Below are 21,144 nucleotides of genomic sequence, written 5' to 3' on the forward strand. Positions count from 1 at the left end.
TGTCGGGTAAGCGAAGGCCGGTGACGCCGCCCCCCGCTGGACCCGCCTCCGGGGATGCGCTCTCGCCGCCCCCGGGCCCCTGGGACCCGCCCGGCCGCCCCGTCCCCATTGGACCAATCGGGTCCCGTCGCCCCGGGAAGGAAGGCCGCGCTCCCCCGTCGCCCCGATCGCGGCGGGACCTGGGCCGGGCGAGGGGAGCCCTGGGTGGCCACGCGCCCCCGAAACCTCCAGGTTCTGGCCCCGGCGCGCCTGCAGCGCCGCGTGCTCCAGGCCGGGGAGGCCGCAGTCTCGGGCTCTCGGGTCTGTGGCGGGTGCGATGACCGCCCACGGAAAGGGCAGGTGGCGCTCCGCCCCGGCCAGCATCCCCCGTTTTCACTTTGCGCTGGGCCGCACTGCCCTGCCCGCCTCGTTGCTGTTCCTCTAACGTGCAGGCAGCCCCATCTCAGCACTTTGCAACGAGCGCTTCTTCCCTCTGCACAGTTGCCCCCCCAGACCCCGCCGGGCTTGCCCCTGAGGTCTCCAGGAGCTCTGCCAAATGCCATCCCGGGGGGCTTCCCACCCACCCTGGAGAACTAGCCTCCCCACCCATCCTTCTCCGTCCCCCTTCCCCGGTTTAATTTTCTTCAGAACACGTTCACCTTCATGATTAGGTGTTGATGGCATCCTCTCTCCATAAAATCTAAGCTCTAGGAGAGCAGGGCGTGTTAGGGTTTGCTCACTGCTGCATCCCTAGAATTGGAAACTTGCAAGTGGGTGTTCACGAAAATTTGCTGCATAACTGAGTGCCCATTTTGTAGATGAGAAAATTGAGATCAAAGATGGGAAGTGACTTGCCTAATGTCACAGCACCAGGATTCCATCCAGGCAGCGTGCCTAGGAGACCCTGCTTGGAACCACTGGACTATTCTAGTGCCTTCCTAGGTGGCAGAACTTAGTGTGAGAAAGAAGAATTCACTGGCCATAAATAAAGCCTCCGCAAATTTATCTGCTATTTGAATCAAACATAAGATAAAATGCCGTCTTATTTTATTTGGTCATCTTCTGTTTAGATGAGGAAACTTTAATTAATATCCTCAGACACCAGAGGGGTGTTGACTGACTTCTAGATAGTCATCTTATGGAAACCATAGGCACAAAGGTTAAACACTACATGTGAAAAATATCAAACCACCGTCTACACTAAGATAATATATGAAAAAACACTGCAAAGTACTATTACTTGAGATCAAGGAGACATTATCATTGTTTTAAATGCCTGGAGTATAGAGGTTTGTTAAAGAAATGGGTTATTAACATGGTCCTTAAATTAAGGCAACTTTCTCTCAATATTATCCTTCCTGCTATTTGAAAAGCATTTCCTGCCTACCATTTGACACACATCGGTTAGTCCTTGGGACTCTGGGAGCAGAGTTTTTCAGCTCCAGAGGGCTTCGTCTTTGAAAAAATAATAACTGGTAAAATATCTTTTCTGGTATTATCTTTGCAGATTTACAGGTTAAGAACCTGAAAAGTGTTCCTGAAGGGTAGTCAGTTAACAAGCAGAGAGAGCTCACTCTCCACATCTGCAGTGGCCTATTGTGAGAAGGTCCCTGGGACCAATCAGGCCAGAAGCGGAAACTTGCAAAGATGATGAGGAGCATTTAAAGTGACTGATGGCAGCAGCTTGGCAGGGAGAGCCATCCTGCACTAATAACACTAATTTGGTCTCTAATTATGTATTTACACAGTGGTCGGCTAAATATCCAGCTGTTGCTCCGTCTCTAGCCCACGGTTCTTCTTTCTGAGGTTGTTTTCTTTTGTCTGGGCTACAGCTGGAATTCGGGATGGAGCCCAGAGACTCTCCTCCAGTTTTGAGTTTATCAGTCCCTGGGTGTGCTTTCCTCATCTCTGTAGGAAACAGAGCATGCAGAGCTCCTGAAAGTAAGAGGGAAGAAAAATAATAGCCAGAGTCAAAGATATGATAGCATTCATTTTCTTCTTTCATTTCTTCCATTCTACTTCTCTAGAATTTGAGAGTAGAGGTGAGAAGAAATGCTGTTCCTGCCCAAAATGTAACCCCCAGAAGGCTCTGTGGCCCAGGGAGGAGGGGTAGGTTTCGGAGCAAGTTGGTCAGAGGTCCTGGGAAAAGCATCTGCTCCTGAAAATTGGGCCAAAAAACTTAAAGAAATGAGAACATTGCGGCAAGAAGGAAAAAATGAATAATAAGTTCTTAATCCTTGAGTTCTATTTTTCTTTCCAGCTTTAATTTTTCTCCAGATTTCTGCGAGCCTAAAATCTTATCTTCAGCAGTACTGAAAGCCATATTCTATTCCTAAGGGTCCAGATGACCTATTTTTTCCCTCCCTGTCATCAAAGCTAGGTGAATGTCATTTTGATGCTTATTTTGCCACGTTGACAAAATTCACGCATTATTCTCTAAGCATTTATTAAGCAGCATGTTAGACCTATAGATGAAAGACAAAGACGGCCAGTCCTTGTCATCCAGGACCTTACAGATTAGCTAACCACAGGACACCCTTATGCAAACCACTAAAACCACTCTTCCTGTCCTCTCCCACCACTAACGTGTAGAAATTGCATGGCACGGGCATCATTCCCTTGCACAGGAAGATTCATCACTCGTGGAAGCAAAAGAAGAAGGAAACCAACATTTGCTGGACCCTCTGGTGCCCACAGGCCCACACTAGGTGCTTTTGTATTTACAGTCTCATCTAACCCTCCCAAAGTCCTATGAAATTACTATTATTAACCCTATTTTACAAATAAGAAAACTGAAGCTCCACGTGCCATAGGGCTCATGAGGGCAGAGGTAGCATTCAATTCTAAGTCTAAACAGAGGTCCCAAACCCAACCTTTTGCCGTCCTACCACACGTTCCCACAGGTAACTAAGAACAGCTATTCACCCCACAGGCAGGTGCTAGCAAAAGGATAGAAAGAGGACAGATCAAGGTGGAATTACGTGGGTTTCAAACCCAAATAACTTTGGGTTCCCGGCAGGTAACTAATTAAGTGAAACAGACAAGGTGTAATACTCAGGATATTCTGTGCAACGTCTGTTTTAATGGTTAAGTTTAGCTAGGAACAGCACCTGATTGTTTTTATTGTGATAAAATGCACAAAGCATAAAATGTACCATCTTAACCATTTTTAAGTGTATGGTTCAGTGGTACTAAGTCTATTTGCATTGCTGTGCAACCATCACCACTGTCCATCCCCAGAACTTTCTCATCTTCCCAAATGGAAACTCTGTACACATTAAACAATAACTCCCCATCCCTCCTCCCCTTTTCAGGTGGTTCATTGTTAGTGTATAGAAAGGTGACTGATTTTGACATGTTGATTTTGTATCCTCCAACTTTCTTCAATTAATGTATTAGTTCTAACAGTGTTTTTTTTGTGTGTGGGATCTTTAGGGTTTTCCACATATAATATGTCACCTGTGAACAGAGATAGTTTTACTTTTTTCTATCCAGTTTGGTTGCCTTTTCTTTATTTTTCTTGCCTAATCACTCTGGTTGGAACTTCCAATCCTATGTTGAATAGAAGTGACAAAAGTAGGCATCCTTATTTTATTCCTGATCTTGGAGGAAAAGTTTTCTGTCTTTCACCATTGAGTGTAATGTTACCTGTGGGCTTTTCTTATGTGGCCTTCATTATGTTGAGGTAGTTTCCTTCTATTCCTAGTTTGCTGAGTGTTTCTTTTAATCATGAAAAAGTGTTGAATTTTGTCACTTGCTTTTCTGAATCATTTGAGATGATCATGTGGGGTTTTTTTTCCTTCACTCTATTAATGTAGTGTATTACATTGATTGATTTTCATATATTAAACCATCCTTGCATTCCAGAAATAAATGCCACTTGGTTGTGTTATATAATCCTTTTAATATGCTGCTGAATTCAGTTTGCTAGCATCTTGTTGAGGATATTTTTCATCAATATTTATCAGGGATATTGGTGTGTAATTTTCTTGGTGTATCTTTGACTTTAGTATCAGGGTAATCTTGACCTGACCTCATAGAATGAAGGGAAGTATTTCCTCCTCTTCAATTTTTGGAAGCCTTTGAGAAGGGTTGCTGGTTTTGTTTTGTTTTGTTTTAATATTTGGTATATTTCACCAATGAAGCCACCAGCTCTGGGGAGGCTGGGGGGTGGGGAGAGTTGTTGGGGGGTTACTGATTACCGATTAAATCCCCTTATAGTTTTATAGGTCTATTCAGATATTCTATTTCTTCATGATTCAATCTTAGTAGGCTGTGTGTTTCTAGGGATTGGTCTATTTCATCTAGGTTATTCAATTTGTTGGCATACAGTTGTTCATAGTAGTCTGTTATAATCTTTTTTAGTTCCATAAAATCAGTAATAATGTTCCCACTTTCATTTCTAATATTAATGATTTGTTTCTCTCTTTTTTTCAGTCAGTCTAGCTAAAGGTTGGTCAACTTATTTTTATCTTTTCAAAGAACCAGCTTTTGGTTTCATTGATTTTTTTTTCCTACTGTTTTTCTGTTCTCTATTTTATTCATCTCTGTGCTAATCTTTATTATTTTCTTCTGCTACCTTTGGGTTTAGTTTGTTCTTCTTTTTCTAATTCCTTAAGGTGTAAAGGTAGATTGTTGTTTTGAGATCTTTCTCCTTTTTCAGTGTAAGCATTTACGGGTATAAGTTTTCTCTTTGCACTGCTTCATTGCATTCCATGATTTTTGATATGTTTTGTTTTTCTTTTCATTTGCCTCAAGATGCTTTCTAATTTCCCTCATGATTTCTTCTGTGGCACATTGTGCTGTTTAATTTTCACATATTCATGAATTTTCTAGTTTCCCTTCTACTATTGATTTCTACTTTCGTTCCCTTGTAAACAGAAAAGATATTTTGTACAATTTTAATCTTTTTTTATTTACTAGGACTTGTTTTGTGGCCTAACATGTAGTCTACCCTGGAGAATGTTTCACACACCCTAGAGAAAAATGTGTATTCTACTGTCATTGGGTGGAGTATTCCATTTATGTCAGAACATGTCTGTTTATATGTTTACGTTTGTTAGGTCCAGTTGGTACCTTGATTGTTCAAGTCCTCTAGTTCCTTATTGGTCTTCTTTCAGGTTGTTCGGCACCTGATTTTTCTTCGAAAACAAATCTTAGCAAAGCTAAAGAAGACACTTAAAATAATCTGTTCTGATTCAGACCATGTCCACCACACATTAAATAATCTTCTTATATCAAAATATATATTTAAACTTTTTAAGCAGCTGTTTCCAGGGCTGTCACATTTGGTCATATGGGGTGTGCACTATCCAATATGGATTTGTACAACTGGTGTTTGCTTTCAACAGACCAGTAGCCCCTTTTCATAGCCCTGGGACAACGTAAGGGCAAAATTCAATTGTCCTCCCAAAGCACAGCCTGCATCCTGGTGAAAGTTTTCGTGTTCCCCCTGCCATGAATGCATAAGATGCAGATGCAACTCTGCCGAACCACAGGGCATCCCAGAGGGGCTTATGAAAGCGGGTAATGCAGAGGAAGGACTGCTGAGTCAGTCTGGGGTCTCTGCTGCCTAGAGATCAAATAGATATGGGCCTGAAGGGCTCACAGTGGAAATCACACACCAGTTGCAAGTGTCCCCACTCAGGACCTCAGTCAGAAGGAACAGCTGAGTGTCAGGCGTGCACAGTAGGCCCATCCTGCAAGGCCTCATTCCATCACTACCCTCAGCAGCAGCTGCAGTGTTTTCTTGTCTGCCTTCTCTCAGTGTCCTATCAAGCACCTTGCTGAAGGCTTAGAAAGGCCAACTCCCTATCTTCCACCTTGCAGAGAACACCGATTTTGTTTAAAAATCTCATCTTTTTTGCAAAGTAGAGACCATATTACACGCACCCCGCTTCATTATCTGTCCATGATTTACATCCCTTTTGCCTACTAATCTCTGATAAAAGGTGGTTTCATGCCATGCTTGATTCATATCTTAAGGCCATTCTGCCCTTTCTCCTTTCCTGAGGGGAAAAGTCCACGCAGAACAGACCTACTGCGTATATAAGCTGTCTTAGATTTTTGGCAAAGTTTGTAATGGAAACCATAGGCTGTGAACCCAGCACTTAGCCCATGAAAAGTACAGTGACTTTGCTGGTTCACCACTTTTAGAATATTTTACCATGACAAGTACTACTTGCTTTTATCCAACAGTGAGAATTATTTAACTATTAATTAATTAATATTTACATATTATATATTTGTATATTAATATTATAATTAATTAATTTTAATTATTTAACTCATTTTTTTACTATTTTTACTTTGGCTTCTTGGAAGCTCAGACATAAATTTAAATGTTCAATTAGAATAATAATATTAGCCTAGGGTTGTGGTGTCACTCTTATTTTTTTCTTATTCTCTATTAATCATTTACTTAGCTAAGTTTATTTTGTAATTATCTGCTTCAAGCCTTTTTTTACGAGTTTATCACTCCGAAGAAACTGAAATAGATTTGTTTCAGAGCGGTCGTGTAATTGTCATGACTATTGGACCACTTATATATCACTATCTCCAAATTGTACTGTTCCTTGTATTGTACTAATTGAAACATTCTAAGACACATATAATCCCAGAGTTTCTGCTTTTGATTGTATTAGTATCCTTAATACAATCAAAATCACCCTTATATGTATTTTAGAAACCTTAATTTCTTCTGGTCAATTTTAGAAGATTTCGAGAGAACCTTGAATCTGGAATTGCTCATTTCCATTTAAAGGTCTCTGCCTTGGGAAATGACTGTTCTTTTACTGCTTGCTAGCATACAAAATCCTAATTGAAAAACCTTTACACGTGGTGATGGCATGCATTTAATTTACTTCTGTTCTATTAGGGACATGTCTTGGTCAAGGAAGGAATGCACATTGGAATCTTGATGATTTGTGTTTCATATAGTCTGTGCCTTAGGGGGAGCTCAGCCCCAGGACACTAATATACAGTCCCAGATCCAGGGCATTTGTATCTCTTTCTTACAGGCAAGAACGGCATCCATACAATACTCCAATTTAGAGCAAATCCAAATTCAGTTCAGTTCAATTCAGTGCAATTTATCAAGTCATTATCAAGTGTCCTAGGCATTTTCCAAGTCTCTGGGAGTACAACAATCAATAAGACTCAGTCCCCACCTTCGTGGAGCTCACAAAAAGAGAACACTAATAAACAGCTCGAAAATTGAAATCAAGGTGTATGTGAGGAGGTAAGGGAGCACAGAAATGGAGTTTCTAGCCAGTGGGGAGAGGGCAGGATAGGCTTTCCAAAGGGGGTGGCCCAGGCATCACAGAGCAGTCAGAGGGGGAAACGTGATGGAAGTCCAGGCCCAGACAGGGGTCAAAAATCCAAAAGGTTCAAGAGAGGTAGACTAGGATCTCGCTGGGGTTCTCAGCCTTAGCCTAGTGGCAGAATCAAGGTAGGCTAGGAAGGCGCCCATAAATGTCTGCGGAATTGAACGAGTGAAGTACAAAGGAATCTCAAAAGAAGCACAATAGTGTGAAAAGTGATCATGAAGGGGTCATTACTACTTATTTATCTGGGCCTCTAAAGGTGTTCCAAATTCGGGCTACAGACCGAACTGGGGATTCGTGTTATTTACCTGATTCTGAGGTGCTTCTTTATATAAAGCAATTCTCCATTTTGTCAATGAAAGGAGGAGATCTAAAATAGTTTTGAAGCCAATTTAAATATATAAACTTTGGGGGATGGAGATGAAATAGCTGAATGTCTATTCATACTGTTTAACTCAATTTAATCACACATGCATGTCAAATGTTATATAGGTTGAGAAATTGTACCTTTTTGTTTCATCACCATTTCTTAGTCATCCAGCACAGTTTTGGGAGCCCTGCCCCTCCTCCCATCTGTTTAAGACAGCTTCTGAGCAGGTTTGCAAGGCTCTCACTAGACACCTGTCCCCTGACGCTGGTTCTCGTTTGCTATTAGTGATCTTCATAACCACTTACTGTGTTGCTTTAAAAAGCTGATTTGTAAGAATAGGTCATTTCAAGTAAATGTGGCTTCCCAAACGGAGTTTTTTGGTTCAAAATATTGAGGGCACCTCAAAATATGACAGATCAGCTAAAAGGTGACCCTCGTATTCCTAAAAGTAGTTGTTGTGAGGCGCCTTGCTATAATCATGTAAGGTACACATGGAACTAGTTTACCTGAGCTGGTGAAAGGCTCACTTATTTCTAAAATAAGGTTATACTAAAAAGGGTTGGTTGAATTGGTCTCTGCACCCCTGGACAGAGGACCTGGAAGCCAGGTATCCTTCACAAGTTTTAAGATCTCCCAAAGTGCTGGACATTTTCTCATCTGAGACCAGAATAATCCTTGACAGGTCTGATAGTCTACCTTTTGGACAAGAAGGTATCGCTCACACCCAGAGAAGTATTACAAGAAATTTCACAATGTTCCTCAGTATATCCAGACTGTGAGGTTCTCTCCTTTGGATTTTATTTTTTGAGCATTGGCGACAACCCCTAATATTTGTAAAACTCTTACAGTTTACAAAGTGCATTCACAGCCACTCTCCCCAATTCCTAGCCTCAGTCCTCAGATTAAAAGTCTAGTCTGTCCGTGTGATTAAGCCACAGCACAGCACCCAGGGGCAGACAGCTCCCCCCTCGGTGTCTTACATGGTGGAGGGGGGCAGTACTGGCGGTTCCCCTGCGGCAGTAGATGCTGAAGGAAGGGAGGAAGGGGTCTGCCAGGTGGGCTGGACACAGAGGCCCAAGTGTAACCAAAAGTGGCGTCCAGATGCTCACCGCTCAAAAGCCAATGAAGAGGCAAGGTTGTTGGAAAGTAAGTTTGCTTTATTTTGGATGCGGGCAAACGAGGGGGACTCCTGTCCAAAGGCCAACTCGCCCCGCCCCATGCCGACAATCAGTGGGCGAAAGCTTTTATAGATGGAGGGAGGCACGCAGAAACAGCGCAGGCAGCTCTGACAGGCATCTTGAAATTGGTCATTGGTGGTCTGACCAGCGTCATCTCAATTGTTTTAGGTATAGTTAATCTTCAGTTCCAGGGTTGGTTTGTTCCCATTTCCTTGAGGCCAATTCTTGGAATTGTGGCAGCTTATGTCATGGCTACTACAGTCTGGTCATCACGTAGTTACCTTCTTCCACCTGGTGAGGGTTTCAGTATCTACAAGACAGCTCACAGGATACGGCTCAGAATATTATCTGTAGCCCTTGAGGAGGAACTAAAGGTCCTTGACTTTGCTCAATGGCTAAACTATTATTATTTGGTCTCCTTGGACTGTCTTCCTTTGTTTCTGCATTTTCTCACTTCTCTGATTAAACTCATTCTTTGGCTAACGTTTTTCCACAGACAAAAGGCCAGCAGAGGACACGGGGGGGGTAAGGACCATAGGGCCCTGCGCCGTTTCACAAGCAGGACAGAGGAAGGGGCTGGCGCGGGGAAGCGGGAGAGAACCGGAGGGTCTTCAAAGGGCAGGTCCTGGAAGGGCTTGATACCTGGTACGCGCAGGGCAGCCGGAAGCCCCTGAAGGGTTTTCATCTGTGGAGAGATCTGATCAGATGCCCTTTGTGGGCAGTTCCCTTTAACCACAAATGAGCCCCGATTATGGGTGGGCGATGGAGATGGGATGGACCAGGTGGGAGGCTGTGCCCGATGGGATCCTGACGCAGGGGGGCTAGCAGGTGGGAAAGGAGGGGCATCAACTTGCTCCAGGCCCCAGCAGGCCCGAGGCAAAGCCCTCCCTCCGTGCCTCCTGACTCTGGATCCGGGTGGTGTGAGCTCTTGGCAGCTCCAGCGCAGGGACAAGAGCAGCGGTGCCTCCTCTCCCCCAGGCACTCTCCGCGCAGTCATTAGATGCTCACAGAGCACGGAGGGTCCCACCGCCGGCCAGCAGGGAGGACCGGGACCGCGGAGACGCCGAGAGATGCGGAGGCGGCTGCGAGGCCCCGCTCCCTGGCTCTGCGCCCCCTGCGCCGCCGCCCACCCCCTTCCTGGCGGGTCGCCTTTTTCTGAGCCAGCCCCGCCGTGAGAGCAGATAATGCTGCAAATCCCAGGCCTCGGGGTATCGAGTCATTTCATGTAAATCACCCAGAAAGGCCTGGCTGGGCTGGGAGGCACAACTTACTGCTGCATTATTAAATGGTCCCAGCCAAGCCGGCCTTTGCCTTGCAGAGTGAAACGCAGGCAACCCAAAGGGCAGGGCGCCGGGAAATTAGAGCAGAAGCGGGGGGGTTCCAGCCCTCACCCCCCAGAAGGCCTCTTTCCTTGAAGCCCGCAGGAACCCCACAATTCGACGCTGGGGATCCTTCGAGAACGCTACATCATGGTGTAAAAAGGGCTTTTATTTTAAAGGACATCCGTTTCTGCCAGAAATTGTTTGAGGAATGAAGCCAGCGGAAAGAAGCAATGGAAAGCAGATAAACCAAGAGTCCGTTGTCCTTCCCGAGGGCCTCAAGGCGGTCCGGGGGCAGCTGCTCCCCGCAACCCCTGGTCCGGGTCCTTCTCGCACAGCCCCGCCCAGCATCTTTCCCTCCGTCGCCCCCTCTGCGTTCTCGGGAGGGCCCCAGGCCGCGCCCTGCCCTCCTGCAGGGAGCCTCCCTTCTCGTACACAACTAAGGGAAATCCTGTGACCAACACTGCCCCTGTCACCTGGGTTTCTCAAGATGGAGCCACGGAAACCTGTTCCTGCCTCAGACTTTGCTGCACCCCTGCCAGCGTATCTCCACCTCCCCTCCTTCCCTCAACTGAGTGGCTTCTCTTTTACCTGCTTTTAATCCCAGTAAAATGAAGTACATATTCCACCTATGTAGATAATGCCAACGATTTTTTCCTCCCATTTCCAAGTGACTTTTAGAAACTGGATCCTGTCAAAAAGAATTGCTTTCGTACCTGTAAAGAGAAAAAGTCTTTACCCTATAAACTGTACCTCCTATTCTATTCTTTCTCTGTCCTGTTATTCTCTTGAAGCCAACCTCCTTCAGTAAGAACCCAGACATAAAAGAGCTCCTGGGGAGGGGGCAGAAGGGTGCAAAATTAAGAGGAAAGCTAGGCTTTGGAGCGGCTAATCCTATTTCCGTAGAAAGTTTTCTGCTCACAAATACATCAAGGAGCACTAGTTCATCGACCCTCACTCAAACCTGTGAAGAACAGGTGTAATCGGGTGACTTGCGCAGAGGCTCAGGGTCAGTAGGTAGAGTTTCCCCCCATTTTCATGGATGTGTTGCCAGGCCTCCCACCTCTGCCGGGGGTGTCTCCCAGCCACTCAGGGCTCACACGCGCCTCACCGCCAGGCCCCTGAAGGTGCCATTGGCTCCCAGGCAAGGCCCCCGTCCTCCCGTCTGGCGTGTCACGTCCACGGTCTCCTGGCTTCCCTGGCCAGCTCGCCGCTGCTCAAACGCCCTCACTCCAGCCTCGGCCACACCTTCAGCTTCGGCTTCTGGCTGGGCTGTCTCCCCTCGGGATACAGTCTGTTTCTCTCCTCTGTACTCTGCTCACCACGTTGGAGTATGTCTCTTTCCCCCACTGACGTCAACATGCTGTCCCTCTAGGGACCTGCGTTTGTGTCCTCAGCGACCGGCACTTAATAGCTGCCAGTGTTTGTCAGAGGAAAGTGTGGAGGGAGGAACAGAGAGGAGGGAAGCAGGGGAGGACCTGGGTCTGGGCCTTCAGGATGCAAACCTGTTATCCTTTTATCATTGGACGAAGGCACCAAACACACGTGTCCACACACAGGCCAGCTGGTGTGTCCTCCCAGGTCTCCGCTTTGGACCCTCTTCCATCAGGGGCGTTCTTTTCACCTTCTTCTCTTCCATGTAGGCAGATTCTCAACTCTCCTACCAGAAAAGACCTTCCTGGCTCTCGTGTCCAGAGACACAAATATTTATGCCATCTCATGTCACCGTGAGCAACACATGCCAGCGCCCCGCCCTCCCAGGACACATCTTTGGCTCTGTTCCAACCTCGCCACCCACCCGACACCGGCCACCTGCCGCCCCTGCGTGCCTCACTCTTGTTAATTTTATTTACCCTGGGTTAGTGTCACCATTTTGCATCCTCTGGGCCCCCTTCCAAGTTCTCTAAGCATGAATAACTCTGAATGTGGGTGAGTAGACAGCAGCCTTCATTAGAATTAACACTTGATTTTAAACCCCGGGGACCCAGACTCTGTCACTCTCCCAGGGATGCCCTGAATCACAGATCCTTCTAAATAGGCCAGTAACTGTCTATACTGGTGACACTAGCAGGTGATTGGTGGCATGCGGGCCATCACATTTACATGCATGGCAGACTGCAGAAGCACCTTGGGACATAAGGGAAGAGAAACAGCCAAAGACTCTGTCTCAGACGCTTCCACTGGTACGGTTGGGGCCTCACCAGGAGCAGGAGCTGGTCTGTCCACAGGTGGGGAACCGCCTGAACCAGGGGGCCGTCTTGCCCTTTCACTTTGCAGATGCCTACCTGCTTTCCTGGAAATGATCAAGCTTACTGAGGTGTGGCATTCGTGCTCCTTATTAGATAACTTTACAGTCGACTCTTCATGCCCAGATGTCATCCTATGTACAGGATACCCTGCAACAGCGCTTTCCTGTAGCTTCATTTCTTTGGTTGCGTGAATGGTGGCAGGGCCTCCGGGCTTTAATCCAGACAGTGGTCACACTATAGCCACCTCAAAAAGTGTCCCCAAAGTTACCAGGTTTCATCATTGGTCCAAAATGTTTCAGTGAGTTGAGGGAGTTGAAAGTCAGAAAAATGTGGGCATAAATCCTAACTCTGCTACTTGTTAAAAATGTGTCCACGGGTCAGCTGAGGGTTCAGGAAACTAAGGCCCATGGACCAAATTCAGCCCATCACCTACTTTTTCTTTCGTTTAAGTATTGTCTATGGCTGCTTTCTCCCTACAAGGGCAAAGTTGAACTCTTCTGACAGAGAGCCATACGGCCTACAAAACCCCAAATATTTCTTATGTTTACAGAAAAAGTTTGCCGCCCTTTGATAAGAATATTTCGTCTCTCTGAGCCTCAGTTTCCCCATCTGTAAAATGGGCAAAATACTTACATTCAAGAAGTGATGCTGTGAAGAATAAAGGGGCTAAACAATGTGGAAAGTCAACCACAGAGCAGTTTGATACATATCGGGGTTTTTTTTTTAATTATTATTTTAATTTTGCTCTTGTCCATCCATGTCCCTCTTTGCCAGGTGAGAGAAGGTTACAGCTGCTGTCTGCCTGTCTCTGTCCCTGTTTTTGCCTTTTTGTTTCTTTTCATTTTGCCCCACTACACCCCCTACCATCCAACAGAGGAAAACTTCAAGAAAAAAATAGAGGGCTTCCCTGGTGGCGCAGTGGTTAAGAATCCACCTGCCAGGGCAGGGGACACGGGTTCGAGCCCTGGTCCAGGAAGATCCCACATGCTGTGGAGCAGCTAAGCCCGTGCGCCACAACTACTGAGCCCGTGTGCCACAGCTACTGAGCCTGTGTTCTAGAGCCCACGAGCCACAACTACTGAGCCCAAGTGCCACAACTACTGAGGCCACAAGCCACAAATACTGAAGCCCGCGTGCCTAGAGCCTGTACTCCGCAACAAGAGAAGCCACCACAGTGAGAAGCCCACGCACCGCAACGAAGAGTAGACCCCGCTCGCTGCAACTAGAGAAAGCCCGGGTGCAGAAATGAAGACCCAAAGCAGCCAAAAATAAAATAAATAAATTTTTAATCTATAAGAAAAAAATAGAGTGATAGTAAAAAAAAAAAATAATGGTATGGAAAATAAACTTACTCTAAAGAAAAATATAATTCTACTGGGCATCTCGGGTTACTTATTTTACGTCTTTTGAGTAGTCATTTCTATCATCTTTTTATTTTCAATGTAAATTTACCTTGTAATTTGTAATACTGTACAAAGAATGGTGACTTCTCACCTCCTAAATACAGAATTTTTTCCTAGAGAAAAACTATTAGATGTTTTCAAATTCCTACACACAGAATGTTTGCCTCCTTGGGATTTTTTTTTTAATCTAAAAATAATTTAAAAATTAAGATGAGCTGCAGCTATGTGAGATCACCTAAGATTTTTTTTTTCCAATCAGAAGGAAATTACTTTCCACATTTCTTAAGGAGGAGAGACACTTTGCTTCTCCCAACAACTTTCTTCAACTGCTTTCCTATTAAAATACTTTTTAAAATTTCAATTCAGTGTTTCCCTTATCAACTCCTTAGCAGCCTTAAATTTGCCTTGCAAAGAAGCTGAAATCCTCAGGATGGATTACGAAGAGAGTGCGTATCCCTACCAAAATTAAACATATTAAAGCATTTAAATATTTTTAATCACAACTATTACAAGGTTTAAAACAGAGATAAAATGGTTTCAACGCAAGAAGATTTCGAACATCTTAGACCCAGTGAAGTTTGTATTACTTTCCTTCCCTTCACCTCACTCCACAAAGATCACAGCATAGGGGGCTTTACATTTTTTCAATTATTACATTCTTTCAACTAGGTGAATTCGATAAAGAGTCCAGCCAAGTGGATCTCCTGCTTTTAGCTCTGTAAGTAAGAGACAAGCTCTAAACATGCTGAAGAAATAGAAAACCTTTCTGGTTTCATGACCTGCTACTCTTGAATTGGGCAACATTTTTCCTCAGATAAAAATTCAGGAAAGGAAATTCCCTGGTGGTCCAGTGGTTAGAACTAAATGCTTTTACTGCCGAGGGCCAGGGTTCGATCCCTGGTCAGGGAACTGAGATCCCACAAGCTGTGTGATGTGGTCAAAAAAAAAAAAAAGATTCAGGAAAATTAGGAGGGCTGTTTAGTCCAGAAAATGTGAAGATAACAAAAACCTGATTTTCCTCCTAGGTGCTTGTGCTTCTGATTCATTTTGTGCAAAGAAACCCAAATGGGATCCCTTGGTCTGGGAATAAGTGTGGTCACGGTGAGCCTGAAGGAGCAGGTGTGATGGAAGCCTTCGGGGTCAGACCCCTGAGGGTGGCACTATTCTGGGGTCACCTCCATCCCGCCAGCCCATGAGTTCTACACCTCACACACTTGTCCTCCACACCTCATCCTGCCTGCTGTGGCTGCCGGTCCCATCCAGTCTGTGGTCATGGTGCAGAGCTTGGAATCCCTGAATTCAGATGTCTGTCCTCCTGGCTAATCACATCAGCTTGGGCAAGTTATTTAGCCTCTCTCTTGGTCTCTGTTTCCCTGAATGCAAAACAGTGCTTGCCTCAAACTGTCATCATGAAATTTAAATTGGACAAAGGCTGTAGGTACCTAGCTCATCCCTGTGCACAAAGCGAGGACCCCCACAAACACTCCCTCCTTCTTTGTCTGTGATTATGTGCCTCCCACTCACTAACGGAGCTGTAACTTTTTTTTTTTTTTTTTTAGAGTGTGTATCTTTCTTTTGGGTAAGAGAAACTCAGAACTCAAAGTCAGAAGCTGTAGGTTTTATCTTCTGTGACTTGAGTGAAGAAGGGAAAAAAAGGAAACCATAACTTGTTTCGACTGCAAGAAATCAACATTATGTGGTCATCTAAAATTCAATATTTTGTCTGTTTGTTCAGGGACTGTACTTTAGGGGGAAAAAGTTATTGTGTTTGTGATGAAAGACTACATACGTTATGAATGGTCATGTGATAATCTTGCCTCCATAAGGAGGAGGGTTAAGTTGTAAATCATCCGTTCCCAAACCATTGGTGAGAAAATACTTAAAATTTCCTCCAAAAAAATGTTGAAATTGACAGGATGGAGAAATGGGGTGGAAAGAAGGGAAATAAAGAAGTTTGCGATCAAGATGGTGGGCAGATTGGGAGGCAATATGAGAGCAGCTACTGGATGACAAATGGGCTATCTTCGGCAATTGGTGCCCAAGCAGAGTGGCAGATGCTGGCACACTGAGACGCGTGTGATGCGCGCTTATAGCTAGCAGGGGAGCTGGACTTAGATTAGGAACTGGGACAGGCTTCCCTAAGCAGAGGAATGGTGCTTAAACTGGAAACTGAAGGATGAGGAGGGATTAACCGAGAGATGTGGCTTTTCAAGGTAGAGCACAGCATTTCCTGTGTCAGGGAAAAGGGAGAGCTGGCAGGGTGGCTGGGGGACCAGCTGAGCTAGAGGGAGTCGGGCTGAGAGCTACCAGTTCAGGCTTCCCAGGAAGAGCCGAGAAAACATCAGCTACCGGCGAGTCAGCTTCCAGCACAGCTCTTCTGTCTCGCAGTAAAGGGAGAGGAGCATCAGGAAGATTCAGGAAGGCGCGAGCCAACGCTCCGTCGAGAGGCGCCCCCTGCCGGCCAAACCTCACGCTTCCCTCGTGATGGATTTCAGAACTCAGACCTAGGAGTTAATTCTGCATGAAGGGTATACCTGTTCTATTATTCTCTCTGCTATTAAGTATGTTTGAAATTTTACACAATAATAATTTCTTCTAAAAAAAAAAGAGCCCTTCTCACCAGCTGCAGTTTGGTTGTGAACATGGGCCAGTGGCCAGGTGTTTCCCTGAGACTAACCCTTGGCTGGCCTGTAGCAGGGGAAGGGCAGCAGTTCTGCCCTCCCTAGGGAGAAGGAAAGAGACAGGCTCATTCTGTTTGTTGAAGAATCAAAGAATTAGAGTACTTGGTTCAATTCCCTGAATCTCCTACATCCAGGGAATTAGGCTATAAATCCTATAAAGCATTCTCTAGGTTTTTTCCAGGAACTCTTGTTTACACTCAGGCCACGAACAACACAACGGGAGGACAGGTTTCATTTCGCAGTGTTTTGGCATTTGCAGCTCAGACTGAAATTGCAAAGAAGCAGAATAGGAGAGCAATGAAGAATGGTGCAAATTTTTTGAATGTCTCATTCTATCTGTGGTTCTGACTCTACCTTTAGAATCCTTCCTTTCTTCCTTCTTTCTTTCCTTCCTTCCTTCCTCCCTCCTTCCCTCCCTCCCTCTCTCTCTCTTTCTTTCTTTCTCTCTCTCTCTTTCTTTCTTTCTTCCTTCCAAGTCATAATATATGCCAGGCACCATGCAAGGCACAAAATGACAGAAAAGTAAATAAGCAGGTACTTTTCCTTACCTAAAGGTCCACTCCAGTAAGAAACACAGTGATTAAACAAGCACAAAATAAAACATAATTATAAGCTGGGATAAGTGATCTGAAGGAAGAGAATGGGGGCGGGGGTGTGCTTGATATAAAATATACTCCTAGAGAGAACTAATTTCATTCAGGGGCCAGAAGTAGTCCCCTTCTAGTTTAGAGGTTTCAACATAAAACGATCTCTTGGATTGTAATATTTCAAGGGTCTTATATCCTATCCTAATCCCTTTATCCATTATTTCCAAGAGGAGATAATGTTTAAATGCAGATGATAGAACTTTTGCCCACACCTCTTCCATAATTTCCACTGGAGACAAGTTAGGGAGAGGAGGGAGGGAAGATAAATCATTTAACACCTGAGAGTAAGACTCAGTTTCTTTTCTTTAAAATGAGATTGTTGCACTAGGGGAGCTCTGAGGTCTTATCACCTTTTTTAACATTTTAATAAATAGTGTGATCCCATGGAGTCCTCTGGCGCTGGTTTTTACCTTAGAATGAAGTTTTCATAAGTTATATGCTATTCATTGTTTTGAAAGAAAATACTATGAGACCCACTATACACCTCCCAGGACTACAGAAGGAATCTTTATAGTTTAGTATTTTAATGATGTGATGGGAATAATATTGTTCAGTGTCACTTATGTAGTATTCCAGCTTAGAATGCATAACCATTAGGAAGCAAGCAGACAAACCCAAAATGAGGAAGAGGAACGCTCTTTTCTTTCCTTTTTCTTTTTCTTTCTCTCTCTCTCTTTCTTTCTTTCTTTCTTTTTTAAGTACTGTACTCTTCAAAAAATGTCAAATAATAAAAGGCAAAGAAAGTCTGTGCAAACATTCCAGATTAAAGAAAACTAAATGGATAAGACAACCAAATGCAATACCTGGTTCTAGACTCAATCTTATACCAGAGGGAAAATCCTGTAATGGACATTGTTTGCCAATTGATGAAAGTGGAACATTGATGGTGGATTAAAAAGAAAAATTGTACCAATGTTAAATGGACTGACGTTGATAAATGTACTGTGGTTATCTAAGAGAATATCCCTCTTCATAGGAAAGAGACACTGGTGTATTCTAGGGTAAAGAATCATTGTGCTAGTCCTTTCCAGCTGCTATAACAAAATACCACGGGCTGAGTGGCTTATAAACAGCAGAGACATCTTGTTCACAGTTCTGGAATCTGGAAGCTGGAAGTCAGGGTTCCAGCACAGTCTGGTGAGAGCCCTCTTCTCTTCTGGGTGGAAGACTCTTCGTGATATTCTTACATGGCAGAAGGGGTAGGGTTCTCTCCAGGGATCCTGCTCATGAGGGCCTCCCAAAGGCCCCACCTACTAATACCATCACCTTTAAGGGGTAGGATTTCAACCTGTAAATTTGGAACACAGCAGCTGTGATGTGTGCAATATACTTTCAAATGTTTGAGAGAGAGAGAGAGAGAAGGCAGTGATAAAGCAAATGAGGCCAAATGACAATCTGGGCAAAGATATATGTGTCCAATTACTATTTTTAGTCTTGCTATTTTTCTGTAAGTTTACAATTCTTTTCAAATAAAAAGTTTAAATATATGTTGTTGGCTAAAGGAGCACTTAGAGTTCCATGTTCCAGCACAGCGCCTCAGAAGTTCTAGAGAATTCTACCCCTATAATAACACAGTGCCTTGTGGAGGACATCTACGTTGGCATTTGAAACAACTGAGCTGATATCATTTACATAACAAACAAAAGAATTAAAGCGTTTCATGGCGGGTGTGAATTTGTAATGAGGAGTAATTCTAAAATGGCCCCCTGTTTTCTGTTCAGGCATATATTTGTCTTATACAAATTAATTGCTAAACTGATGAAAAAGAAAGTCACCATCAAATGAACAAGGGAAATTCTAGTTCTTGTGAAAGCAGATAATTCATGAAGGGAATGGTTATGATGGGCATGAAATTTGCCTTTGGTAGTGGCTTCTTAAATTGTAAGATACATAGAAAGCAAAGCTGATAGAAAGTCTTCATTTTTCTACTGCCAGAATATTGTCATAACAATTTTATGGTGTGTCAAATGCAGGCTGAATTCCTTTTTTAGGGCATAATGATAAAAGGGGTGATGATTACAGGGGAATGTGGATGAAGCTAATTTTCCAATTCTCTTAAAATCTGACAACGGATTATTTTAGGATGCTGTATACGTAAAGTTGGTTGTTGATGTTTACTATTTTCACTGCTTTGAATAACAGCCTTCGATAACTGGTACCCTGATCTGACTACCCAATGGAGTCGCTCGCTCCTTCCTTGGCTGGAGCCTGACCAACAGTGCAGCCATCCTCCTGAAGGTGGCGCTGTGCTCCGCGCGGTCCTGAAGGATGCGGGCGGGTGGAAACCCGGAGGGCGTGCTTGTGGAGAAGCAGCCCAGGTGCACAGCTCAAATGCATAAGGAGAACACAGTCTATGCAAGAAGCGACCCGCACCGTCGCAAATGGTGCCAATCAGGAACGAGCTCCTGAGGGCTTCTGTGTCCCACACACGGGTGTTGACATTAAAATGGCACTATGCTTTGTTCTTATACACGAGACTGATAATAAGTATGTCCTTCGCATAATTATTCCATCACCTTTTATCTCCCATCCTCTCACCTTGTTTCTTCTTTCTGTAACTTTTCCTCCTTCCCTCTCTTCTCACTCTTGGAGGTGCTTTGGAATAAATAGATGTTGGTGCTTCCACTGCCTAGAAGTTATATTATCGCAAACTCCTTTGTGCACTGGTGGCTAACTGACCTAGGAGTATTGCCTACACTGCCTGAGAGTTGCAGTAATGAAAGGGTTTTTTTGGCTGGCCGGAAAAAACCCTGAAGGCCCAGTGTAAGACATGGATGTTCTGCTGGCTTGATTGGGAGCAGACATGAGACGTGTTGTTGGAAGATATTTTCTTTATCAATAATAATTATTTTTTGGAGTTCACCTTTCCCAAGGAGAATGTGTAAGAAATGGTTTTCGAGGTTGAATGTTTTTTCTATCAATTAGTGTGGCTCTTTCCCCCAAGAGTCATTTTTTGAAATTCATTTTTCAAGGACCATAGACAACAGATTTTCTCTATTAAAGTATAAAAAGAAAAGTGCAAATTCCATCCTAAGTTATTGGCCACCCCCATTCCATAGCGGGAGAACTATGGTTAGGAATAGATCTGGTGAGGAAAAGCTAGCTGGACTTAAAAACACGCAAAACCTTTGTTAGTGTTGGTAAGCCTTGTTAGGGCTTAGTAAGTAAACCAGCTGCGGTGCAGACTGACCTGACGTGTCAGTGACAAAGTGGAACTGCCCAGAGAGCTCTCTCCTGAAGGAGGTGGTGTGTTTTCCGGTGAGCCCCGTCCACATCACGACCACAGAGGTGACGTTTCAGACACAGCAGGTGGAGCGAGAGTGGAGGGGAGCAATAAGAATGATGTTTTTAAAATTTGGAAACATACTTCTGGCAGGATACTAACCAAATGGGGCTCACTGCGTAATAAGGAAAGTGGTTGATACGTGATTTCTGTACAATATTTAATTCGTGAAAGAATAAGAGGTGCGTGACAGTGAGCAGACGTTTCTTCTTCTGAGTGGAAAGAAGCTGTAGGAAGAGTCTCGGATCATATTAGGACAGACTGCACACCAGGTATCACAAGAAACATGGCCAAGGAGATTCCACGGACTCCTTTTCTTATTTTCAAGAGGCAGTTAACTTTCTTTGGTGAACGAACTACATTTATTCTTGTTTAGAAGCAGAAAGGTGAACCAACTAGCCCCTCAAGTTTCCTGTCATTATCTGTCCCTTTCAATCACAGAATCTCAAAGCTGACAGGGAGCCCTGGAGATCATCCACTTTCTGAATGAGGACGCCAATTTAAATGATTGTCCAAAGTCATGCAGGTCGTAAGTGGCAAAGATGAAACAGCAAGCAAGTTCTGTCAGCCTCCCATCCACAGTTATTTTGCTGCCAAACAAAAGGACCTCCCTCATCTCTTTACACCGAATACACAGAAAGCTAACACCCCTCCCCATCTTCAGCCCCAGGCTCCATGCCGGTCCCCAGTAGCACTCCCATTAGCCTCAA

General features: G+C 44.4%; 1 protein-coding gene across 1 annotated transcript in view; it reads left to right on the plus strand.

The window, feature by feature from the left end:
* Positions 1 to 21,144, plus strand: part of XKR4 (XK related 4) — a 352,195-nt gene that overhangs the window by 329,899 nt on the left and 1,152 nt on the right. The window lies entirely within an intron of this gene.

The sequence above is a fragment of the Eschrichtius robustus genome, chromosome 17, assembly GCF_028021215.1.
Source record: "Eschrichtius robustus isolate mEscRob2 chromosome 17, mEscRob2.pri, whole genome shotgun sequence".
NCBI classification, from domain to species: Eukaryota; Metazoa; Chordata; class Mammalia; order Artiodactyla; family Eschrichtiidae; genus Eschrichtius; species Eschrichtius robustus.